The sequence below is a fragment of the Balaenoptera physalus genome (genome assembly GCF_965194825.1).
Source record: "Balaenoptera physalus genome assembly, chromosome: 7".
Taxonomy (NCBI): Eukaryota; Metazoa; Chordata; class Mammalia; order Artiodactyla; family Balaenopteridae; genus Balaenoptera; species Balaenoptera physalus.
This window is the reverse complement of record NC_138886.1, coordinates 48,247,003-48,273,505: the sequence shown is the minus strand read 5'-3', so window position 1 is coordinate 48,273,505 and position 26,503 is coordinate 48,247,003. Positions and strand designations below refer to the sequence as shown.

Below are 26,503 nucleotides of genomic sequence, written 5' to 3'. Positions count from 1 at the left end.
TTTATGGATTCAGTGTCATCCTTTACACTAAACTCATGACCCAAACCCCATGGAACTGCTTCATGGATACTTTAAACAAGCTTCTGATGGGGCCTCCTTCTTAACCCCAAAGGCATTTATTTCTATGCATTTCCCACAGCTTATTTATCCAAATATAATTCATTTTTAAACTGCAGAATTTAAATACAAAGTAATTTTATTTTAAAAGATACCTGAGTATTAATTAACCAAAAGATACAGCTTGTCAACTTTTCAGTTAATCCTGAATTTTTTTTATCATTAGTTTATACAGTCATTGTTTGTAATTAAACTGTGTTCTTTGTAGTAAATCCTCAACCTTGAGACATCCCTGGCACCAAAATGTCTTATCTTACTTATTTCTAATTTATCTTCTGTTATAATCACCACCAAGAGACTACACATATCCTACACAAAACGCTCCAGTTAGGTAAAAGACTTCGTTTTTATTTCTGCCCCTATGCTCACAAAAGCCCTGATTCACTTCCTTCCATGAGGTGGCAGAGATAGGTAGAGATGCAGGGCCATCAAACTACTGAGACCATAAATAATATCTTTGTGTTCTTTTCCCAAATAGTATCCCTCTGCTATTCATACATTCTTAGCAGGTCAGGCTATTTGGTTAACATCCATAGTCAAGTCTTAGTTCTTTGAGCTGCTAACCTTTCTTAAACTCCTAGCAATTTCTGAAAAGAAGTGTCTCCTCTTCAAATTTCAAAGAGCGGTGCAGCCATCACTAGTGCCCTTTGCTATATATTTCCATGTCTCTTCCTTTCTAACCTCATGGTCTAATTGTACTTCATGGCCCTTGTTGACGGTTGAATTTATCCTCCCAAAAGGTATGTCCAAATCCCAATCCCTAGTACCTGTGAATGTGACTATTTGGAAAAAGCGTCTTCGCAGAAGTAATACTGGATTAGGGTGGGCACTAATCCACTGACTACTGTTCTTATAAGAAAAGGGAAATTTAGACACAGATTCTGGACCCACACAGGGAAGAATCCCATGTGAAGACAGAGGCAGAGATTAGAGTGATGTTTCTACAAGCGAAGAAGATTGTTGGTGAGCACCAAAAGCTAGGAGAGAGGCATGGAGCAGATTCTTACTCAGACCTTCCGAAGAAACCAATCCTACCAACACCTGGATTTCAGACTTCTAGCCGACATCTGTGAGAGTAAACTGTTCTTTCTTTAAGCCACCTAGTTTGTAGTAATTGTTATGGCAGCCGTAGGAAACTAATACGGCCCTTTTATGGCTATTTGGGGCTATATGACTATTTTTCTCCAATAAGCTATAAGGAGAAGTACATGCATTACTTACAGGAAAAGTAATTTACTGCTGATGTGAGACCCTCCAGAATCTCTCATTCCCTCATACACTGGTCCCTAAAATCCTACAATGGACATGGACACACAGCATGAGCTAAACAAAACCTTTGTCTCTGCAAACCACTTATAGTTAGGATATTTTTATCACAGCATAATGCAGTCCATCCTGGTTTTCCTAGGGGCTATACTTATTATAAGCCTTTGAAAGGAGAGAATACACTGAAAAAAATTAAGATTTTTAATGGAGAGCTAACACATTAAAGTCCAAATGATCTAAACTATGGCACTTAGAAAAAGCACACTTTAGGAAAAACAAAATCTGCCGGTTAGTAGCTCATTAGGCATCAATGTGTTCTCACTCCTGGAGAAAACCCCTAATTGTGAACTTTCAGGCAATGACCAGCAGGTGGGTCTCTCTGCCACACATGAAATCATGCCAAGTAAGTGACTACCCATTCAGCCAATGAAAACAGCTACACTGACTGGCCCAGAAGATCATGTACTTTTAACTGAACTCTTTTCATGGGAGGTCTGTGACCCAGGAAATTCAGAGGTTAATGTGTCTATACTATAAGATAGTAGCATAGAGAAGTGATTAGGAAGATGTACTTGAATTCAAATCTCAGGTTCTTTCCACCTTTATGGGCATATTACTTCACTTGGATAGACCTCAGTTTTCACAGCTATAGAATGGGGATAACAATGTCATTAGGTTGCTGTGGGAATTAAATGAGATAATCCATGGGAACTGCTTGAGTCAGTGTCCGGCACATAGTAGATTCTCAGTCGATGCTTGAGACGCTCAATTGTTATTTATGAACAATGTAACTTTTTGACATAGTAGCACAAAACCCAGAGACTTTCTACCACCTTGTTTATCATGCATATTTATTTCTTAATCTTTCTTACTCCTTCTGTATCCCAACCCTGAGCCCCAAGGAGAGAGGCTAGTGGAAGGGCAGGAACCACATGATTGGACCAAATGGAGACAAGAAAATTCTTCCAGAGCAGTGGGCAAACCATGTTGTTGATGGCACCCGTGAAAAACAAAATAGCGAACAGGGACAACAGGATGTATATGAACAGAGAGCCCACCCTCCAGCATACCACTGCACTTAGGGTTACCACAATGCTAGGTTTGCTATGGGAGGAAATTGTTTTTAAAAAATGAACACACTACTCAGTTAAAATTGATTTCTTTGACTCATTTTCAAACATCGCAAGCTTTACTTCTTGCTGCATTACCAATATTTTCTGTGTAGTCTGTTATTTCTAAAGAAGCAAATGGTACATGTAAAGATACAATTTCATGTCATTTATCTTCAAACCAAAATGTAATATTTCCTAAAAAGCACGTTCACGTTCTTCAAGTGACACTTGCTCAAACAGTGAGAGATGTGTAACGTGACAATGAACCAAGCTCAGGAGTTCCAAACGTGAAGCTAAGCAGACACGTTTTATTGTACTGACATTCATAACAACTCTATCACTCACAAAGACAGCACTACTGTGCGCTCACTTTGGCTTGAATTTGCATCCATCAACATTTTCTGGCCTAGTCTCTAACAACAGTATGCATTTGCCAGATGTTTTGTTGGAACTGGGAACCCTGTCTGATGTCACACACCGAAACTGACTGACCTTCTCTGAAATACAAATCATGCCCTCAGTTCACTTGAACTAGGCTCAAAGCAGGCTTAACTGCTTCATACTCAAGTGATATGCTATCTTTGAAAGAAAAAAAATTTTTTTAATCATTATAAAGAGATCCAGAGTCAAATAACTATTCAGTTCTAAAGCTTTTCCCATGAACCTGTGATGAAGGAAAGTGATTCCAAAAGCATCTGGAAAGCAATTTGAAAGATAATACTCTGTTGCAAACAAATTTCAGTTTATCAAAATGGGCTAGATTACTCACTCCACACTTCTGTCCCAGATCCTAATGCAACAAGGGCCTTGGGGAGTAGGAAAAAGTGTAGAAACAAATGAATACAGTGGAGGTAAAATATTTGTCATATTTTAAGAGAATACAATACTTCCTCAACAGAACCTAATTACTGACAAGAAGGTAGCAGGCATTTTATCTTCAATAAACTAGATAAATTTGGGCTCAAATCTCACTTTCGGCAAAACAGTCTGAAAGTTCAGTAATTACCAGAACATCCATTTAATTTGTTATCAAACATTATCATTCCCAACAGTGTTTGTTGTTATTGTTGTTTTCTCTTTTTCTTCTTGGCTTTATCTAAACAATTCACTCATTGGTAGGGATTAATGAGGCCAAGGTTATAGGCTCAATCCCCACATGGATCTGTTAACTCTACATCACTTTCAAGAGCACAGACACTTAAGCCTAAAACACTCTTTTAGAAAATGTGCATTATCTGTCCGGCATGGCCAAGTGAGATGCACAGCTAGACAAACACAACCCACCACCAGTAAGGCAAAACAACTAAAGGAGACATATACACTATTGATACTATGTATACAATAGGTAACTAATGAGAACCTACTGTATAGCACAGGGAACTCTACTCAATGCTCTGTGGTGACCTAAATGGGAAGGAAATCCAAAAAAGAGGGGATATATGTATACATATAGCTGATTCATTTTGCTGTACAGTAGAAACTAACATAACATTGTAAGTCAACTACATTCCAATAAAAATTAATTAAAAAAAAAAACTAAAGGAGTCTATCCTAGAGATTGTGGGTTAGAATATACTCCAAAATGAAGGGCTCCAAGCATCCCTATTTGCTCAAGCTTTCTGTTCTCTTCAGATTAAATGGACCATAAACTGAAATGTTTTACAATCTACTGACAATCCCTCTAATCACAAGATATTTCAAATTTCAGATCCTAAATGTAAAGGTACTGAAAATAGAAAATAGGGTGTGGTCAGAAGACCAGAAAGAACAGGTAACAAAGCAAGGTGAATGGGGAAGTCAGCAGAAGTTTTAAAACTGGGATGTGACATCTCTCTTCTACCAAGTATCTGATCATAGGGGAAGGAAATAAAACTGACAGATCTAGAATTTTTTTCATGGAGGAACAAAGTTTTCAATACAGAGATAAAACAATTTTTCAAAGAGGAGTAAACGCAGAAGACTTTCCCTATCATATGTGAAGTCATATAACAAATCCACAGAATTTACAAGAGCACAGTTCTGGAACAATAACAGATAAACAGAACAAGGAAATATAGTAGAGAATACAGAAACAGAAGCATTTACACACGGGAACTTAGAATGTGTCAATCTGGAAAGAATGAACTATTTAGTAAATAGTGTTGGGGAAATTAGGTCTATATATAGAAGAACATAAAATTAGATTAATACTACATATCAAATTCAAAAGTTAAATCCAAATATACCAAAGATATAAATGTGGAAGGGGAAAAAAAATCATAAAAACTACTAGAAGAAAATGTAGGAGAATATATTTGTGACTTTGGTGTCACAAAGACTTCTTCAAGCAGACCTGTAATGCACAAGTCATTAAGAAGAACATTTATAGGTTAAGTTTTATGGAAATTGCATACTTTTGGGAATTATCATGGCTTGTAACACACAGATGCTACTGCTAAAGGAATGAACAGATATAGCCTGTAATTCCCAAACTTTTTGCCAGCAGCAGTTATACCTCAGGCCTTTTAAATTTTTCTAAAAATAATTTATGACTTTTATACATCAAAATAAATTTAAATCACTCTATTGACCATTTGTTTAAGAATTCAGTCATATTTCTTTTGATGATATGGTGCCTCATTGAGCCTTGAAACGAAGGCTAGGTGTCATTTACCTAGATGTTAAGAACTGGGGTTAGAGGAGGATTAATTATATCAATTATCCTATTCTACCCAAAGAGAGAGAATTAGGGGATAACAATCAATATGCAGAAGAAAGAGGAGGCTTAGAGCTTGAATGTGAGGCAATAAATCTGTTAGAATTTAAACAATCCATTTGGTGAAGAGTCAAGAAATGGTTAGTAAGGAAAAAGGGAAACATGCCTGTTTTGTGAGCTGTATCTGTGATCAAGTATAGCTGCACCCATGAAGAAAGGAAATCTGGAACAGAAGTCACTGAAACCTTGACAGAAAATTCTAAAATGCACCTAAGTAAATGCTATTATTCTAAGATATAAATAATTTTAAACCCACTGCATTAACTTGTCAATTTAATTGCTGGAGATAAATTTTATGGTTAACCTCCCATAGTTCTTATTATGCCAATATTTAAATTTTTACCTTGTATATTCTTAATAATTTTCTCTTTGGGTGCATATTTCCATCCTGGAGTTTCACATTAAGAAGAAAATTTCATTATTTTCAGGACTCAGGCTAATAGAAGGGGCACACAGGGAGTATTTCTTGGTTCCTAAGCAAGAGTGTCAAGATGGCTCATGAAAGATGTTAAAATTTTAAATTAAGCACCACCCTCGATTTTGGTCACAACACAAATGCCTTCGATGTCTTAATGGTTTTAATCCACTTCAGAACTCTTCATGGCTATTTCTACCCATGGACTCTTCCATAGAAGCCTTTGCAATTTAGGTCCTTTGAGACCCAACTTAATGTCCTTAACACTTATATTTAATAGCTCACACTAAGGAGGGAAACTACCCTTACTCTGTATGAAGCCTTTAATAGGGAAACAAACCTAACTTTCGATTCTGAAGGCCTTTGTTTTACTTTTTAAATTCAAACATCTCTGTATGTTAAGAGTCTGTCATACAGAGTGAAGTAAGTCAGAAAGAGAAAAACAAATACAGTATGCTAACACATATAAATGGAATCTAAGGGGAAAAAAAAAAGGTCATGAAGAACCTAGTGGCAAGACGGGAATAAAGATACAGACCTACTAGAGAATGGACTTGAGGATATGGGGAGGGGGAAGGGTAAGATGTGACAAAGAGAGAGAGTGGCATGGACATATATACACTACCAAACGTAAAATAGATAGCTAGTGGGAAGCAACCGTATAGCACAGGGAGATCAGCTCTGTGCTTTGTGACCACCTAGAGGGGTGGGATAGGGAGGGTGGGAGGGAGGGAGATGCAAGAGGGAAGAGATATGGGAACATATGTATAACTGATTCACTTTGTTATAAAGCAGAAACTAACACACCATTGTAAAGCAATTATACTCCAATAAAGATGTTAAAAAAAAAATTCAAACATCTCATCAGTTGGCATATTTTCTAGGCACACTATAAGAGAATGCTTTTGTTGTTAAAAGCAAATTCTTAATTTCCATGTTGTCAGTTTCTGGCTGCTTTAATTCATGTCTTTGGCTGGTTATTACGTCTCTCGCTTTCTGATATATTCTTGATGAGTCAGTACTAGAAATATGCTATATTTCTTCTTATTTCCTACTTTCTTCTCCCATAGAAGAGCTATCTTTTAGAAATAAAAAAAAGTACTTAAAATGTGGTAATGATATTTTAAGAAGTCCATTTTCCTTCCCTCTAAATCCAATTTTATATTGACTGACTTAGGGCATCTCAGCTGGGCAGCTCAAAGATTGATCCCAAGGGAAAAAGCTGCTCAGATTTTGAAAGAAGCCAGCCCTCTGTGTTACCATCAGAAAAATCACAATCACAATTGAGGATCTTACCTAACATACCAATGACTGAACAAGTACGGAGATACAACTGTCCCCTTGCCTCCAAAAGAAGTTCCCTGGAAACAGGTTGAATCACAGGGATATAAAATCTGTTTGCCGTCCATGTTTCACTTTTTAGGATAAAGGTAAGAACTTCAGTAAGAAATGCAGAACTAGAGGTGCGGCATAGCAGAGTGATCACAAATAAAGGCTTTGGAGCTCAATATGGAGACACGATAGGGCATGATGCTTATAATAATGGTTTCTGAAACCAAACCATCTGTATTCAGATTCTGCGTGTTACATCCTACCTGTGTGACCTGGAGTTTAAGATACTTCAACTCTCTGTGACTCAATTTCCCCAACAATAAAATGGGGAAAATAAAGAGTAGCTATCTGTAAAGTTGCTGTATAAATTCAAATAGAATGATCTACATAGAATACTACTACAAGATAAGATGCATGAGAGCAGGGATTTGGGGCTTTACTTATTGCTACATTCCAGCAGCTAGAACAGTACCTGGCACTTAGTAGGAATTCAATACACATTTATTAAATAAAGGAGAAAGAATGAACAATGTTGGTGGAAAAGTAGCTGACACATAGCTAGAATAATTGTTGGTTGGTATTTTCATCAGTATTGTTCTTATCATCATATTTGTCCTAATCTTAACTTTCTAGCTGTGTAACCATAAGGTAGTTATTTAACCTCTAATTTCCCACTGGATTTTAGAAAGCACTACGAGCTGGTGGTAAATGTCCTGGCCGAAGAGTCAGGGATCAGGAGTCCAGTTCTAACTCAACCACATACAATTATTCAACCTTGGACAAGTCTCTACCATTTTGGTAATCAATGAACTGATAGAATGGTATGATAAATATCACAGTTTTGCTATTAACATTTCTGGGTACAAAGATCACAAGAGCTAAAACAATGAATAAAAATGTTATGAATTTCAAAATGATATCTTAATTTCACTGAAATCAGCTTTAAAATAAATTAGAATTTCACCATAAATTGTTGGATTAGGTATTATAGTTGGATGTAAAAGGGTAACAAAAGCTCATTCAATTTCTAAATTTCTAAGGTATTCTAATCTAAACTGAAAACCACAGTCGAAATACTGTGAACTCACTTTAAAAAAAAAAAAGAAAGTTGCTCTCACAAACTTGCATTCTAGTAGATGATTCACTAATAAGATAGTTTCCATATACCAACTCTGAGAGACTGTATGATTGAATAGCGTCATCATAACATCATCTCTTTGGAATCAGACAACACAGCCTAGTCGTAGTTTTCTGTACATTCAGAGTTTTTCTAATTTAGAAGAATTTCTAGTTTAGAAGATTCAATAGCCAGAGCCCAGCACAACATCGTTTTATATCACAACACTTTTAACTGTAGCAGTGGAGTTTGTAGAAAAATGCTCCAGAAAAATAGTCAGGAAGAAAGCAAATTGCCAACATGTTTAAAATTGTGGAAGCTAGAGGATAGATACGTGAGGAGTAATTATATTATCTTCTTTTGGGTATATTAGAAATTTTTCATAATAATTTTTTAAAAATTAGACATTGATAAATCTTAACTCTAATGTAACTTTGAAATGAGCCTTGCATTTCCAAAAACTGATAAATATATGAGAATGTCCCTATGATGTTTGGAAAGATCACAGAATAATAAATTTAACTCTCAATCAAAGATCTTCAGGAAAATGAAAGGGACAAGTTAGAGACAGAGGAAACAAAAGGGATGAGAAAAATTTATCCAAAAACACTACCTCCCTGAGGTGGAAATACTTATGGCAGGAATTGGTTCATGTGCAGTCCTTGTGGTTGACCATACCAAAATTGTTGATTAGACAGTGGTAGCTATAGAAGCTTTACATACGAGGGGCGCAGGTATAGCAAGCTAGCTGGAAAAGAGAGCAAGTTTTTCTCTTGCATATGTGTTTGCACCCAAGCTCACTCTTTTGACCAGATTGCTTACTTATTGGTGGTTATTCCTATGGCACTGCCACAGCAATGGAGAAATCCTGGTTTGTAAAAATGGCTTTCATTGTTTCTAGTGCTTATGAATTATTCTGTATGAAATTCTTCCAATTTTTTTCAAAGTCTACACTACTCTACAACTTCTACCCAAAAGCTGACAGTAATTAAACTGGATTTATTGCTGAGTTGAAAGACTAGTCATTTCTCCCTAATTAGTTTCAAATATATTTGAAAAATAAAACCTTTCCATTGTTTTTTTTCCTGCAGTCCAATGGAAGCAAGTGTGCAAAAAGACATGAAAGAGATTACAGAATCACAGGATGTTCAAGTTGAAGCTTTTTCATTTTGCCGGCAAAAGATCCAAGGTTCAGCTAGGAGGTGATTTGCTTCAAGATCATCACACCTTACTTAATGCCACATTGGGATGGGGCCTTGGACAAACTCCCCTAGTGCTCTTCACCGCATGAATGATGCCCATGGATAAGGCCACACACGTATATATGGGTGACTGGAGGAACTTCAGGCAAGGTTCCTCCATCCCCCGTCTAGGCCTGTTTACAGCCTGAGCATCTTTCATTGCAGAGAAGGCTTCTTAAAGGTTGCCTTGTTCAGGAATAAAGAATTACAAACCCAGTTCCCCTGGGAGGAGATGTGCCCGTAGCCATTAACAGTCAGCCCAGAACAAAGGATACTGACCTTGGGAAGAGCAGGGTTCAGTGAATAGGAAGTCAAAAGTGCTCACTTCAGGGCTTTCTTCAGAACAGCAAGGAGAGTTGTGGAACAGGAAGCTGTGACTGGATCCAAGAAAAACTGTCAACTTGACTATTTCCCCTGCGGCTGGCCCTGAAGGACTTTACTCTTACCTATTTAAAGCAAATTTCAGCAAGGGTAGCCCTTGTACTCACACATTCTAAAAATACGAGTTGAAATTAAAGTTTCAAACTACCAACATCCAGAATGATCCTCTCTCTTTAATATTACTGCCTGTCTCTATGACTACAGATAAACCTCCTGAACATAATGGATAACAATTCTTGAAACTTAATTAAATACATTTTCTTCTAACATAATAAATTAGATCTAAAGTTTCAAATTAAACAGTACCTGTATCTACTAAAGCTGAGTGACTTGGAACACAGATTATGGCTCTAGTTAACAACTGCATAAAATTTAGGCCAGAACTTATAAAGATAATAATAATAACCATCTTAGGAATTAAGCTTAGTAAGAATGGGTTTGGGGAAACACACTGGCATTTCATTGGAATTGCTTAAGATCATAAAGAGCAATTCTTTCATTTAAAACAAGCAAACTAAAAAAGCAAAATCTTCTTCAGAACAATACTTTGAAAACAAGAAGCCTTGCCAGTACTACGATTGAGAAACCAGAAATGTTGATTTTATTCATTTTACTACCTGTACTACTTACTCCTGAGGGATCATTCTGATAAAATTTTCATATGGCAAAATTTCTGCATGTGAGTTCTGCTAGAACTTAAATAACTACTGGAAAGTTAAGAGTATATCAAGGGAAACACTCAGCTAAATAAGAGGATACCTGCCATCACTCCCAGGTTAATAACACCATTCTACCATCCTTTCTTGGTATGATCATGGAATAACTAATTTTGTATTAAGTCCTGTCTATACTAGATATATAAGCAGTCCACCAGTCAACAGACCTGGAGTTGTGCTTTTTATTTTTATGTTACAAACCAAGCTGAGAGATTATAGTTACCATTAACTGAGCCCTTGCTCTATGCTAAGCATGTAGTATATGCTTACATTATCTTAATTGATCCAGAAATCACTATCAGATGGCTATTATTATTATAATAATTATTACTCTAGACATGGGGAAAGAGAGGGTTGGTGATATCTACTTGTACAAGCTAGTATGTAGCAGGGCCAGAACTAGAACACAGTCAGGGTAACTCTGAAATCTTGGTCCCCAGCCACTACAGTGACTGCTTCTCATGCAGATGCCCACACATATTGCTTAAATGTAATGTGCCATGAAAATGCTCTCCACAGAATCTGGATTAAGAGCTTGTTAAATAAATACTCTTAATTCCATCAAGTTCATCTATTTTTAAATTAAAGGAATAAAACACAAAACTCCAAAGTTGTGCTCCAGAAAACCACATAGCAATGGTGACTCCAAAATGTTGGCATAGGTTCTTAAGTCCAGTAAGAACATATAAAATTCACTGTGTTTGTAAAGCTAACTTCATTTGTATTCACTACTAACTGAAGAAAATTTCAATGATCATCACCATCTTTCCTGGCTTGGGTAATTTTATCCTGAAAAAAAGGTGCCCATGCCATGTCATGAATAAGAGAGCAAAAATGGTCACTCAAATCAAATGCCTTTCAGTTGACTAATTTGCTCACCCTATTTTCAAATGTTTAATGTGATAGATTGCTTTGAGTCCTGAATCAGTAACAAAAATGATACCATTTAGACAGGAGCTACTGTATGCTGATACTTTATACCTCATTATTTCATCCAGACAAACCCTAGGTAGAGAAGAGAAAACTGAGGGTTGGCATAGTTAACTAATGTGTCCAGGGACACACAATCAATAAACAGCAGAGGTGCGATTTGAACCCAAGTCCCCATCATTTTAATGTCATTCCATTTTCATGTCACCACACTGCCCCATGTGGTTTCATTATGTTTTATTTTTTCAACTCAATGAGTTGCTTTTCGTTTGAAACAACCCTTCTGTCCCTAGCCATCTTCATAAAATACATCTGCCAGAACTAGAAGCTCATAAGCATAAAAAGTAAAAATGTATTTTTCTAAAAATCTCTTTTTCTAAGCTAACTTATTCTCACCCATCACTTCTCAGCCTACAACATATCCTCCTCTGGGAATTCTTTCCTGATCCCTGAACAGGAGGACCCTGACACATGTTCCCATAGCTCCCGTGCACTACCAGAATACACCACACTAGAATTAAGTGCTACTCTCTGAGAGTAGACCCTGAACATGGCTTAGACCCCACTGTGTGCTCAGGCCTAGCACGTACAATAATGTACAAAAATATTTATGAAATAAATGGATGAAATAATATGCTAAGCTTGTGGTATTGAAGTTCATTTGAATCTTGAAAGCTGGTTATTTGTTAATGCCAACCAGGAAAAATAATAGGACTGGAAAAAAGATTTAGTGCTATCTCGTAGTAGGAGAGTAAGACATCTTTATGCAAAAAATAAATAAATAAATAAATAAGAAGCAGAGTCCATGGAATATGACCAAGAAAAAATAAAGTACTGGGCTCCCATATACAAAGAGAACATCATCCATTCCTGGGGCAGCCTTAATATTTCTGTTCACCACTATTAGAATACATCAATTCCAAAAACAATATTGAAAACTAATTCCTTAATCACTTAAGGAAACTTGAGCACTCAAAGATATGAGACACATGCAGTCATCATTTATCTTTGCCTAATTAAATGGGATATTTTTCTGAACATTTTCAGCCACTAATTGGTTGGGGTAAAACGTGTGTGGTGGGCAGATTACCTTAACACATCTGCCTTCGGCAGTGTCAGTGCAAAAGGGAGAGTCATTAGAAGAAGCTTGGCTAATTTGTTTGCTTATTGCAGAACCGACTGCTTATTCGAAATGACTATAAAAAATTATAAATCCTCTTAGAGTTTAACGTGAGGTTCAGAGCTAAACTGGGACAAAGAAGTGATTTTAAAATCTTCACAAATCCTAGGAGAGGGGAGGTGGTAAGGATCCTATGGATGAGAGACAATAAAAGAATATTTATACCTACAGCTTGAGAGTAGTGTGTGTGTCTCATTAAATGTCTTTTATCATCCTGGGTGACCGAAGTTACTGATCCAGGGTACTAAAAGTGACAACAGAGAAGTTTACAATTAAGAAAACCATGAACCGTGAATCACTAAAGATTTACTCAGACACAGGAATACATCCCTCTTCTTTTTAACTGAATAATCACATGAACGTTCATAGACATTTGCCTGGGGGAAAAGAATCTATTTTTCAGAAAGGAAACAGAATAATAAGATACAATCTTGTTTCTCACTAGAATCTGCTCATTTTAACAATGTAGACCTACTGACAAAAAAAGAAAGACCTGGTATTAGTGACACCAGGTCAGAAAGGAAAAGGAAAAGAAAAAAAAAGGTACAGAAGGAAATAAGCTAACTGATAGGGGATTTAAGAGAAGAAGAGCTGATTACTCCTTGAGGTCACTGTAGACAACAGGCAAAGACCCCTCTTCCCACTCCATTCCATGACCCTGGGTCCCAGGAATAAATGAGCAAATGGAGTCTACCACAAACGTCCCACTACTGGTTCCTAATGAATTGCTTTTTTATATTAAATCACATAATAGCATGGTTTTGTTTTGTTTTTTTTAACGTTTTTATTGGAGTATGAGTGCTTTACAATGGTGTGTTAGTTTCTGCTTTATAACAAAGTGAATCAGTTATACATATAAATATATCCCCATATCTCTTCCTTCTTGCGTCTCCCTCCCTCCCACCCTCCCTACCCCACCCTTCTAGCTGGTCATAAAGCACTGAGCTGATCTCCCTGTGCTATGCAGCTGCTTCCCACTAGCTATCTGTTTTACGTTTGGTAGTGTTTATATGCCCATATATACACTACCACTCTCTCACTTTGTCCCAGCTTACCCTTCCCCCTCTCCATGTCCTCAAGTCCAGTCTCTAGTAGGTCTGCATCTTTATTCCCATCTTGCCACTAGGTTCTTCATGACCTTCTTTTTTTTTTTTTAGATTCCTTATATATGTGTTAGCATACAGTATTTGTTTTTCTCTTTCTGATTTACTTCACTCTGTATAACAGACTCTAGGTCCATCCACCTCACTACAAATAACTCCATTTCGTTTCTTTTTATGGCTGAGTAATATTCCATTGTATATATGTGCCACATCTTCTTTATCCATTCATCTGTCAATGGACAATTAGGTTGCTTCCATGTCCTGGCTATTGTAAATAGAGCTGCAATGAACATTGTGGTACATGACTCTTTTTGAATTATGGTTTTCTCAGGGTATATGCCCAGTAGTGGGATTGCTGGGTCGTATGGTAGTTCTATTTTTAGTTTTTTAAGGAACCTCCATACTGTTCTCCATAGTGGCTGTATCCATTTACATTCCCACCAACAGTGTATGAGGGTTCCCTTTTCTCCACACCCTCTCCAGCATTTATTGTTTGTAGATTTTTTGATGATGGCCATTCTGACTGGTGTGAGATGATATCTCATTGTAGTTTTGATTTGCATTTCCCTAATGATTAATGATGTTGAGCATTCTTTCATGTGTCTGTTGGCCATCTGTATATCTTCTTTGGAGAAATGTCTATTTAGCTCTTCTGCCCATTTTTGGATTGGGTTGTTTGTTTTTTGATATTGAGCTGCATAAGCTGCTTGTAAATTTTGGAGATTAATCCTTTGGCAGTTGCTTCATTTGCAAATATTTTCTCCCATTCTGAGGGTTGTCTTTTCATCTTGTTTATGGTTTCCTTTGCTGTGCAACAGCTTTTAAGTTTCATTAGGTCCCATTTGTTTGTTTTTATTTCCATTTCTCTAGGAGGTGGGTCAAAAAGGATCTTGCTGTGATTTATGTCATAGAGTGTTCTGCCTATGCTTTCCTCTACGAGTTTGATAGTGTCTGGCCTTACATTTAGGTCTTTAATCCATTTTGAGTTTATTTTTGTGTATGGTGTGAGGGAGTGTTCTAATTTCATTCTTTTACATGTAGCTGTCCAGTTTTCCCAGCACCACTTATTGAAGAGGCTGTCTTTTCTCCACCGTATATTCTTGCCTCCTTTATCAAAGATAAGGTGACCATATGTGTGTGGGTTTATCTCTGGGCTTTCTATCCTGTTCCATTGGTCTATATTTCTGTTTTTGTGCCAGTACCATACTGTCTTCATTACTGTAGCTTTGTAGTATAGTCTGAAGTCCGGGAGCCTGATTCCTCCAGCTTCGTTTTTCTTTCTTGAGAAATAGCATGGTTTTGAGTTTTGTTTTCCTACTAAGCAAACCCCAGACCCCATGTAGAGGCCATAGGGATATTTTTTCTATTTTCAATGTCCAGGTGACATATTGATCTTCATATTATTTCTCTCATCCTGTAATGTTACTTTTCACTTCATTTCACTCAAGACATCACTTTAGAGTCTAAAATTCCCCAGATAGAAACATGAAATGGGCTAGCTATATGGGTAGAATTGATAACAACCTAAGCATTATGATTTTAGGGATTCTGAATGGTGTGACTTAACAAAGAACTGTCTCTTGAAGAGCTAGTGGCATCTGCCATTTATTTAGTTAGGATCTCTTGTTGGTATGTGGGGGTGGGAAAAGTTGCACCGTGATGTAAATAAGACATGAAGGATTTGGGCCCAAACAAGCCTAGATTCCCACCCATTTCCACGCACTTTCTAAGTGTGTGGCTTTGAGCTTATTTTTCTAAGCCCAGTTTTTTTCAACTGTGGAAATAGGGATAATGTCCAACTTCATTCAACAAATATGCATGTAATACCTATTGTTCTAAATACGGGGAAATGGTGGCAAACAAAACAAAGGTCATACCCTCATGGGACTACCATTTTAGTTGATGTGACAGAATATTAACAAACATATGATCAATATTGGATATAACACCAATGTGATAAATGATATAAAACATAATGAAATGGAAAAGGGGGATAAAGGGTGCCATGCTATCTAAAATCTTTTGGACGGTCTTTTGGAGGTTACACTGGAACTATAATGTGAATAAAGTGCGGTGAAGGCTGTTAAAAGAGCTTTCCACAGATTAACCATTATGCAAATTTTTACAAATAAAGGAACTAGTACAGTCAACGCTTAGCACCTAGTAAGCACTCAAACATAGTAGGTGTCGTAACAAAACTGTAAGTTTCTTTTCTATTAAGGCCCATGTTATTAAAATACACAAGTGTTATTACTTGTACAAAAGCGCACACAAGCACCTTACCATGGACAGTTTTATCCTCTTACTGTTTCCTTGCAAAACAGGAGAAATGGAGTTAGAGAACCTAAAGGAATGACACTTTGTGATGGTACCAGGGAGAAGAGCAGGGAGGTGGATGGGGCTTGAGATACACACTGGCCGAGGAAGGGAAGGGCCATGTTAGGCTCAGCAGCCAGCAGACAGCCTGGAGTCTCATGGAACAAGCATGAAGAGAGGCTGAGGTGGTGTGGGGAGGAGAGAAGGAAATATGGGGTCCACACCTGAGCCCACCTATGTGACCAACTTGCTTAGGACTTGACCTTATAGAGCCACTGTAATTCTCTTTGTATTTTAAGGGCACAGGGCCAGGTGCTATCTTAAAATATTATCTCCAAGAGAGCATTCTCCTACTAATAATTTATTCCATAGGGCAGTGGGTCATGAGAAGAAGAGTTTCTTTCTAATGCAGATTACTCTCTAGCAGAAATAATTTGGCAGTGATGAATCTGCACATTCAGAAATTTAAAAGATCATTACAAATTCAAATTCAAATATAGATGAGATTCCACCAACTGAAAGAAGTGGAAGATTTTCATAAGGCGAATGAACCTATTTAATTGACTGTTTCAAAGTGCCAGGCAGACAGAGGGCATTAACTTGTATATGATAAATAGAATTAATAAGGGATTTCCTGCAGATTTTTTTTTAGAACTGTCTTGTTCTAACAAGATGGATAAACAAAATAAAGTGATCATAAGAAAAACATTCAGTGCAATCTCAGAATCAAATTTTCTTCCTTAAAACAACAGTTTGAAAAATCTGGGGATATTAGCCATGCTTTACCCCAGGCTAAGAGCACAATTCGAAAAGGATGTATATAAACAATGAAAAGAGACTACACACAGTAAAGCATTTTGGAACGTGTTGCATAATAACAGCTGACCCCTCTGGAGTGTTTGCCTCTGTTAGAGGTGCTGGGGATAAGGCCATTAATCCTCAGGAGAACTCAATGATGAAGATTTTATTTTCATTTCCATTTGGAAGATAGGGAAATGGAGATTTTCTGAAGTTCAACAAGCTGTCTATGGTTTACACAATAAAAGTTTATAAGTATAACATTTTGTGACGTTTTGATCAGAGACAGTCATGTAGCAGAAAAACAGTAATAGGAGGAGAAAGAAGACCTGAGCTCTAGTTACAGTTTCACTACTCTCCTCCAGCCTGTTTTCTGATCCAAAAAGATCTAGTGCAGGTACAAACTCACCAAAACCATTAAATAAAAGGATAAAGGCAAAAGTGCTCTGTAAACAGATGAGGACAGACATGAGGAATTAGCAATTTCTCCATGTTGCTAAGTCACTGGCAGAATACCCATGGGGAATTTGTCACCTCTCCTGGGGAATATGTGCTATTAGTGTCTTCCCAGGTCCTGGGCAAATGTTCAGTTACTCTTAGGATGGTCTGAGGTTGCTTTTTTGCCATCCTCCTAATAGATATGTTTCTCCTACTTTGAATGTCTTAAATACCTGGTCTTTCTACTTGCTGTCATAGTATCTTCCTCTGAGTGTGTGTGTGGGGGGGTGTCTGTGTGTGTGTTAGGTTAACTGACTAAAGAACTATCAGTAACCAGGGACGGATCTGCAACCATTAAAGAGAGGACCAAGATTTTAGATGTGCCACAGTGACCTTAAAATAATTTTCTTTGGTAAAATGTGATGAAGACTCCCAACAGCGCTATTCCCTCTGATTGTGAGTACAACTGTAGAAGCTGATTTAGACCTTCTGATTACTTGTTTGACAGCTACAGAGTTTATCCATTAGCTCAGGGGAGCTACTGCTACCTTGAAACTTTTACTGAAAAACTGAGGATTAGAATAATCCTCAATCAGCTGGCCAAACTCCAGGCCTGAACTCCCATGTGAACCCTAGTGACAGCAAGGAAATTTTTATCCCAAAGTCTTATCCCAAGGCCTATAGGAAAAAAGTTCCATCACTGTATTTTTTTTTGGTACCTAAGGAGTAAAGCAGTGCCCCAACCAGTAGATGGAAAGCCCTGACAACAAGGACCCTGTCTACCTTGTTTAATTGTGTTTGTTTTGCCCAGTGGGGAACAGAAGCCTACATTTAGTGATGTGGTCTGGAAAATGTTTATTAAATTAATAAATGAATAGACCTGCAATAAAATGTGTATGTATATCTCGGGGAAGGGTCCTTTGCATCTACACTATGCAGAGCTCCTGAAAGTGCGTAAGTTGAGTCTTAAAAAAAAAAAAAAAAAAAAAAGGAAAAAAGGCAAAGAAATATTATAGTATTATAGTCCCATATGTACTCTAGGGTAATTCATAAATAATACATGAATATTTTTATTATCTATGCCATGACTTTTTCCAATAAAGTTTAGAGACACAAATCATAGGAATTCCTACAACTCTCAATTGTCCTAAGTTCTGTGTGTCCTGGAGTTTCCTGCTTAATAGCATTAATCAAATCGCATAATGTAACCTACTACAATGGGAAGCATGAGTATTTACACTGCATATCGCAGACATGATGTGCATCTTTAGCAAGAGGTGCCACAAAATATACACATATGTGGCCCTGTGAACTTTAAACCACACTGTTGGTTTAACTGATTCACCTATTTTTTCTTCTTCTTTTCACTTTCACTTTCATTTTCTCTTCGAAAAGAATTTCAGTAGCTAAATTTGCTGGTTGATTTGTTACCTTGCTATTTCATTGGCTATCTAGATAATGCCTGCTTGCAGTAGTCACAGGAATACAATCTAATGGCAGCCAGAGAATAAAAACCTATATAACCATATTTATAACCATATTCTCATGTAAATAAAGGTTTTAAAATTTCATATTTGTAGACTTCAGGTAGTATTTACTAATCCACTGTCCTTTAAAAAAGGGAAATAAGGTCAGACAAAAATTTTTTTTACGCATTAATTCCTAGGATCTTAAAGCTAGAAGAAAATTTAAAGTTAAAAGAGGTTTAAGAATCACAAGTTCAACTAACTGAAGCCATTTCATCATGAAGAAACCAACTCACTACAACACAACAAAGTAAAATCATAGTTGGTCACCCCAAGAAGTGCTTTGGAAAAAGTAACACACTATGAGGATTATAAGGTCCCACCTCCCACTTTCATACATGCTAAGTACAAGCTAAAGTGTTTTATTTCACAGAAGCCTTCTCTTATTTTAATGGAATCTCTAATTTTTTTAAGAAATTTCCTCCTTCCCCCCCAAAAAAACCCCACTGAGCCTACAGTACAACCTGCATAGACATATCAGTAAGTCCCTTTAACAATGTATAATAAAAAGTTGCAATAATTTCAAGCTAAGAGAAAAGAAGGCATAATTATCAAATTCTAAAGACGTTAGGTTTGGTAATACAGTACAAATAAACATCACATTTTTTAAAATAAAAAGGATTTTCGGGCTTCCCTGGTGGCGCAGTGGTTGAGAATCTGCCTGCCAATGCAGGGGACACAGGTTCGAGCCCTGGTCTGGGAAGATCCCACACGCCGCGGAGCAACTAGGCCCGTGAGCCACAATTACTGAGCCTGCGCGTCTGGAGCCTGTGCTCCGCAACAAGAGAGGCCGCGATAGTGAGAGGCCCGCGCACCGCGATGAAGAGTGGCCCCCGCTTGCTGCAACTAGAGAAAGCCCTCACAGAAACGAAGACCCAACACAGTCAAAAATAAATAAATAAATAAAAATTTTAAAAAATAAAAAGGATTTTCATTTACTCAAGTAGCAACTTTTAAAATTCCCGTATACTTTATTATCTCATATACCTAGAGTATTGCTTTGGGAACATTCACAAATTCCTCACCAGGAACTGGAAAATGCACTACATGCAGCTGTTATAGGAATATCCATATACCTGTTTTTAGAGTCTTATCACTTTACCCTGCTGTAGGGATCCTCTGATTTTTCTTCCTAACAATGATGTTACTCTTCATTGTAGGCATTGTATACTTTAGGTCAAAATATATAATATGATACTGGATTTTGAGTCAAGATTTTAGATTACCTTTAAGATTTTTCTTACTATTGAAATGCTACTGCCTCATAAAAATCATTAAACTATCCTTTGATATGTAGAAATATAAGATCATGACTCACCAATTACTGTTATTATTGCTCCTCTAAAGCATTTAATATAACTTTCAACACTCTGTCTTTTTGGGCCAAAAGTTTCACTTAATTAGTAAAATTTAAATAGCACTTTAAAGATGACATATTAATTTTAATCTATGTTTTTCTAAATGTCATAGCATTGAAATAAAGCTTCTTTCTGGTCCCTTATAAATTAAATTTCATTAGTACCCTAAGCAGAGCTCCAAATATCCACCAATTTCAATATCAGGCTAAGATGAGCTTAATCTTCCATTATTCTATATTAGTATTAAGGTTCTAAAACAACAAATCAAAATAGGTAATGCTTAATATGTGGTATTATTTATAATACCTTTGTTGTATAATCGTCTCTAGCTTTAATATAATTGCATGGAATAATTTTTAGTGATTTACTGTTCTGAAATGTTCTTTCACACCTAAGTTTAGGCAATAAACAAAATGCTTTGGCTCTGGTTCATGAAAAGAATCAAATATTTTCTATATGATCCATAACAAAACAACTAGATAAATACTAAAACAAGCAAGCTAGACAATTTGTAATAATGGACTTCTGTTGAATCCACTCAATTTTGCAGAATAAAATATTAAGTGAAAATAAAATGTATGACAAGCAGCAATTCCCCCCAAAAAACAGGTCAATAAAGAAATCACAACAGAAATTTAAAAACCGGTAAACTGAATAATAAAAATAGGACATACCAAAACATGTAGGATATAGAAAAAAACATGCTTACTGGGGATATAGTCTTAAGCATATATATATTACCAAAATAGCTAAAAATCAATAAACTATCCATCTTAACTTAGAAAAAGAAATACAAATTAAATCCTTTAAAAAGGTAAAAGGAAAAAAATAATGAAAATGAAAGAGAACACAGATGAATGAAATGAAGATAAACATATAAAAAGAGAAATTAACTGTTTTTCTGAAAGGTCTAATAAAATTTCTAGTAATGCTGATCAAAAGACAAAGAAGGAAAATACTAATTCTAATACCAGGGATTTAAAAAGGGATAATACTCTATACATTTAAAAAATAAGAGGCTATTATGATCTTTAGGCCAATACACTTGAAAATATAAATAAAAGGACACATTTGTTTAAAAAAATCAAAACTTAGAGAAACTAAATGAAGACAGACAATATACTAGTGCTACATCTACGGGGATATACTAGTGCTACATCTAGAGGAGGCTAGTGGGGGATTTCTGACTTGCTGATAATGGTCTTGATTGGGGTTATGGTTACACAAATGTGTTCTTTGTGAATATTCAATCAGTTTCTACACCTATAATTTGTTGTTTGTTCACGTATATTATACTGCAATAAAACATTTCTTTAAAAAATTATGTAACTAGATACTTCCTGACAAGAGTGCAATCTCTTTCCCCAAACTCATAGATAGTAATTTCTAACACTGAGTGGTGAGGGGGTGGGAGTTATAGTAAAAAATCTGAATTAAACTAAATAAAATCTGGAAAAAATAAACTTTTATATCTCATTATCATTTAGGATTATGGGAGATCAGACAAAATATGACAGAATTCTAAGGCCAACTCTTGCAACTTTGAGAAAACAACTTTCCCCTCCAGGTGATTTACATGAAACTCCTTAATAGAGTAAGATTTAAAATCTACAACACTGTGTTTCATAATTATCAGTAAATGGTTACGTAAGTAATCTTCCAAGAGTTCTATATTTGTAGCATGTTTTAAATGATGTCTTAACTTTACTCATTTCTTGTCAGTATAGTAGGAATATAAATGTTCTATTTTACCCAAGTTGTTAGGACTAAATAGGAAAATGCATATGGAACTAGTAAAACAGTGCCTGCCACATAGTAAGGGCTCAATAATTGCTTGTTATTTTATCATCATCATTATCATCTTGATCATTAGAATCATAACTCCTTTTTTCCATATTAAATGCATACATCCAGGTTCTAGTCATCAAAAATAAGTAATATGATTTACATTCAGTGCTATTCGAATTTAATGACATGCTAAGAAAACCGAAAATTTTGAAATTCTGTGTTTCTATTCACAAAGGCACAGTGAATCATGGATTGAAAATTTATATATCTGCTTAATATTTAAGTTAAATTTGAAAGTGTTTCCTATTTTCAATGCTATTTATGAAATGTAATCTTCATCTATATCACTGCAATTAAGATTCTCTCAAAGAATGGAATTTAAAATTCAAAAGTCTATAAAAATTGCATAATAGCTACCAATTATCATGTATCTACTATTTGCTATGAAAGTGTTTCTCTGAGTACTACACAACTGAAAAATGGCTCAAAAATTAAGGAAATTACACAAATGCGAACAACTGATACATGACCAAAATGAGTTTCAAACCACTTTTTGGAGATGCCAAGTCATTTTTTTATTTCCACCCTGCTTTACTGCCTCGTACGGATAAAATATTTAAATATAATAGCCATTTATTAGAAATTCCTATTAACCAAAGATATTTTGGTAACAGATTATTATAATAAACCTGAGATATATGGGCATTAAAACATTCTAATTATTCTTTAACCTCAGAGATGGAGTATTAACCACTATCCAAAGATAATCATTTGAGTCATTTGACATGAAGGAAATAATCATATGGAGGTTCTCATCTAAGTTTCTTTAGACCAAATCTCAAGTTTAAGCTTAATATGAAATATTGGTTCCATTGAATTGCTCGTATTCAGTAGCCAAAATTTTGATGTGACCCTGACCAGAACCAGCTCATCATAAGGCAGATCTATAATAAATCACCATGCCCATTACTTTTCATCTTCTGTTAAAGAGTTTCTATTTTTGATACATTATCCTTCTATAAGTGGGGTTAGTCTATATCTTTTTTATGTAAAGTTTTTATTGAAGTATAACATACATATAGAAAAGCATACATATATACAGAAAAGTATACAAATCATTAGAGTATAAGGTTTATTTTTAACTAAGTAAAAACACTAACATAACCAATATTTATGTGAACAACACCTAGATATAAAAACAGAACATTACTAGTCTCCCATTGATTACTTTTGCCTGTTTGCATTGTATCAGACCATTTATATAACATTCACATACTATTTTGTATCTGGCTTCCTTCACTCAACATTTTGTTTGTGAGACACAGCTACTGGGTTGGCCAAAAAGTGCCTTCAGTTTTTAAGTAAAAATAAAAGACACATTTTTCATTTTCACCAAGAACTTTATTGAACAACGTATTCACTCTTTTGTTCCACTACTTTCTGCCATTTTTCAGGCAACTGCATAAATCCATCTTCCCAAAACATTTTACCTTTTTGAGCAAAGAACTGTTCCAGGTGCCTTTTACAGTCTTCCAGGGAATTGAAATTTTTTCCATTAAGAGAATTTTGTAAAGACCGAAATAAATGGAAATCCAAAGGTGCAATGTCTGGTGAGTATGGCAGATGAATCAGAACTTCCCATCCAAGCTGTAACAGTTTTTGCCTGGTCAGCAAAGAAACATGCGGTCTTGCGTTATCCTGATGGAAGATTATGCATTTTCTGTTGACTAATTCTGGACATTTGTTTTCGAGTGCTGCTTTTAGTTGGTCTAATTGGGAGCAGTACTTGTTGGAATTAATCGTTTGGTTTTCTGGAAAGAGCTCATAATACAGGACCCCCTTCCAATCCCACCACATACATAACATCACCTTCTTTGGATGAAGACCGACCTTTGGTGTGGTTGGTGGTGGTTCATTTCGCTTGCCCCACGATCTCTTCCGTTCCACATTATTGTACAGTATCCACTTTTCATCGCCCGTCACAATTTTAAAAACGGAACGTTTTCATTACATTTCAGTAGAGAATCGCATGCAAAAATATGGTCAAGAAGGTTTTTTCACTGAACTTATGTGGAACCCAAACATCAAAGCAATTAACATAACCAAGCTGGTGCAAATGACTTTCAACACTTGATTTGGATATTTTGAGTATGTCGGCTATCTCCCATGGTATAACGTTGATTGTTCTCAATTTGATGGCTATCAACTTCAAATGGTCTACCCGACCGTGGAACATTGTCCAGTGAGAAATCTCCAGTACGAAACTTCACAAACCACTTTTGACATGTTCGATCAGTCACAGCACCTTCTCCATACACTGCACAAATCTTTTCTTGTGTTTCAGTTGCATTTTTACCTTTCTTGAAATAATAAAGCATAATATGCTGAAAATGTTGCTTCTCTTCTTCCATCTTCAGTATTAAAATGGCTACACAAAAATTCACCAATTTCAATGTCTTTTTTTAAATGCACACTGATATGACAGCTGTCGCATACAATCTAACAAAATTATTTCGAATGAAATTAAAGACAACTAAGTGCTACTAGAGCCATCTTATGGAAAAAAAACGAATGAACCTTTTGGCCAACCCAATATGTTGTCCATGTAGCTGTAGCCCGTTTTTTTCATTGCTATATAATATTCAACTGTATGAAATTACCACAATATATTTATCCATTCTATTATTAATGGACATTTGGATTGTCAAGTGACACTATTCAAAAAATAAAAAGCAAGCTTCACAGTGGGCGAACATATTTGCCATACACATGTCTAAATGACTCATATCCAGAATATATGAATAACTCAAATCAAAAATAAAAAGATAACCTTATAGAAATACGAACAAAAGATTTGAAACAGGTAGTTAAAATATGCAAATAGTCAATAAACATGTCAAAAGGACTTATAGTTTCACTAAGCATCAGGGTGATACAAATTAAAACATAATAAGATACTACTATACACAGACTGAAATGGCTAAAGTGGAAAAAAACTGAAAATACCAAGTACTGGCAAGAAAATGGAACAATTAGAATTTAGGCACACTGCTGAAACAACCACTTTGTAAACTGGTGTAACTACTTTAAAAAACTATTTAGCAGAAATGTTCATAGTAGCACCACCTGTAATATTCCTTATTTAATAATGCTACAGTTAGAGCCATCCAAGGCACTGAAAACCTTTGCCGTAATTTTCTTGATTCGGGCAAAATGGAAATGCTATTCAGTCAAACACTTACTGAATACCTAATAAGTCATAGACATTGTACCAGGTTCTGAGGATATAAGACTCCAACTTAGTTCTTCCCTCATATTTTCATGCTGAGATGCTTCCTCTTGCTGCCCCTTGGAACCTATGGGGGATGTTTCTATGTTGTCATTATTCAAATTATCAAAACATTAGACTATAACTTTAACGATGCCCTTTTGAGTGAATATCTTCAAATACCATCTATGTAAAATTTTAACAAGTTGTTTGTTAAAAAATTCCCTTTGCTAGAACCTAAGCATGTCCATCTTTGCTTTAGATACTATTATAGCATTAGATATTACTGAATAATAATATACAGTGTGTACAACTATCGCTGAAACAGTCAATGGTGTAATTTAGATATATCTTTGTTCTTAAAAGTCTAATGATAGTAAAATGAGAATTGCTATGTGATATGAGTGTGAAGATATTAATATTAAAGGAGCATAAATTTTAAGTAGCAAAAATAATTGTTGTCTTATTTTTTAAATTCCATTTTAGGTACAGTATTGCATCACAGAAATTTACAACTACTTGGGGTGACTTAAAGGACATGGAAATAAGACCATGTTTCTCTTTCTTTACCATATAATACTTAAATAATATTTTGACTTTTTAATTTTTTTTCAAAATGTTGGAGTTTTGTTTTGTTTTTTAATCACTAAGCACATTGTTTTTTTCTTTTCTTTTCTTTTTTTATTGGAGTAAAATTGCTTTACAATGTTATGTTAGTTTCTGCTGTACAATGAAGTGAATCAGCTATATGTATACCTATATTCCCTCCCTCTTGGACCTCCCTCCCACCCCACTCCACCATCCCACCCATCTAGGTCATCACAGAGCACCGAGCTGAGCTCCCTGTGCTATACTGCAGGTTCCCACTAGTTATTTTACACATGGTAGTATTTATGTCAAACCTAATCTCCTGATTCATCCCACCCTCCACTTCCCCACCTTGTCCACATGCCCGTTCTCTATGTCTACATCTCTATTCCTGCCCTGCAACTAGGTTCATCTGTACCATTTTTCTAGATTCCATATATATGTGTTAATATATGATATTTGTTTTTCTCTTTCTGGCTTACTTCACTCTGTATGACAGACTCTAGGTCCATCTACATCTTTACAAATGATGCAATTTTGTTCCTTATTATGGCTGAGTAATATTACATTGTATATATGTACCATGTCTTCTTGATCCGTTCATCTATCATTGGACATTTAGGTTGTTTCCATGTCCTGGCTATTGTAAATAGTGCTGCAGTGAACGTTGGGGTACGTGTGTCTTTTTGAATTATGGTTTTCTCAGGGCATATGCCCAGTAGTGGGACTGCTGGGTCATATGGTAGTTCTATTTTAGT

At 35.9% G+C, this 26,503-nt stretch overlaps 1 protein-coding gene across 1 annotated transcript in view; it reads right to left on the bottom strand.

Annotated features, from left to right (window-relative positions):
• TRPM3 (transient receptor potential cation channel subfamily M member 3) overlaps positions 1-26,503 on the bottom strand; it is a 926,458-nt gene that overhangs the window by 721,750 nt on the left and 178,205 nt on the right. The gene's annotated exons all lie outside the window — the stretch shown is intronic.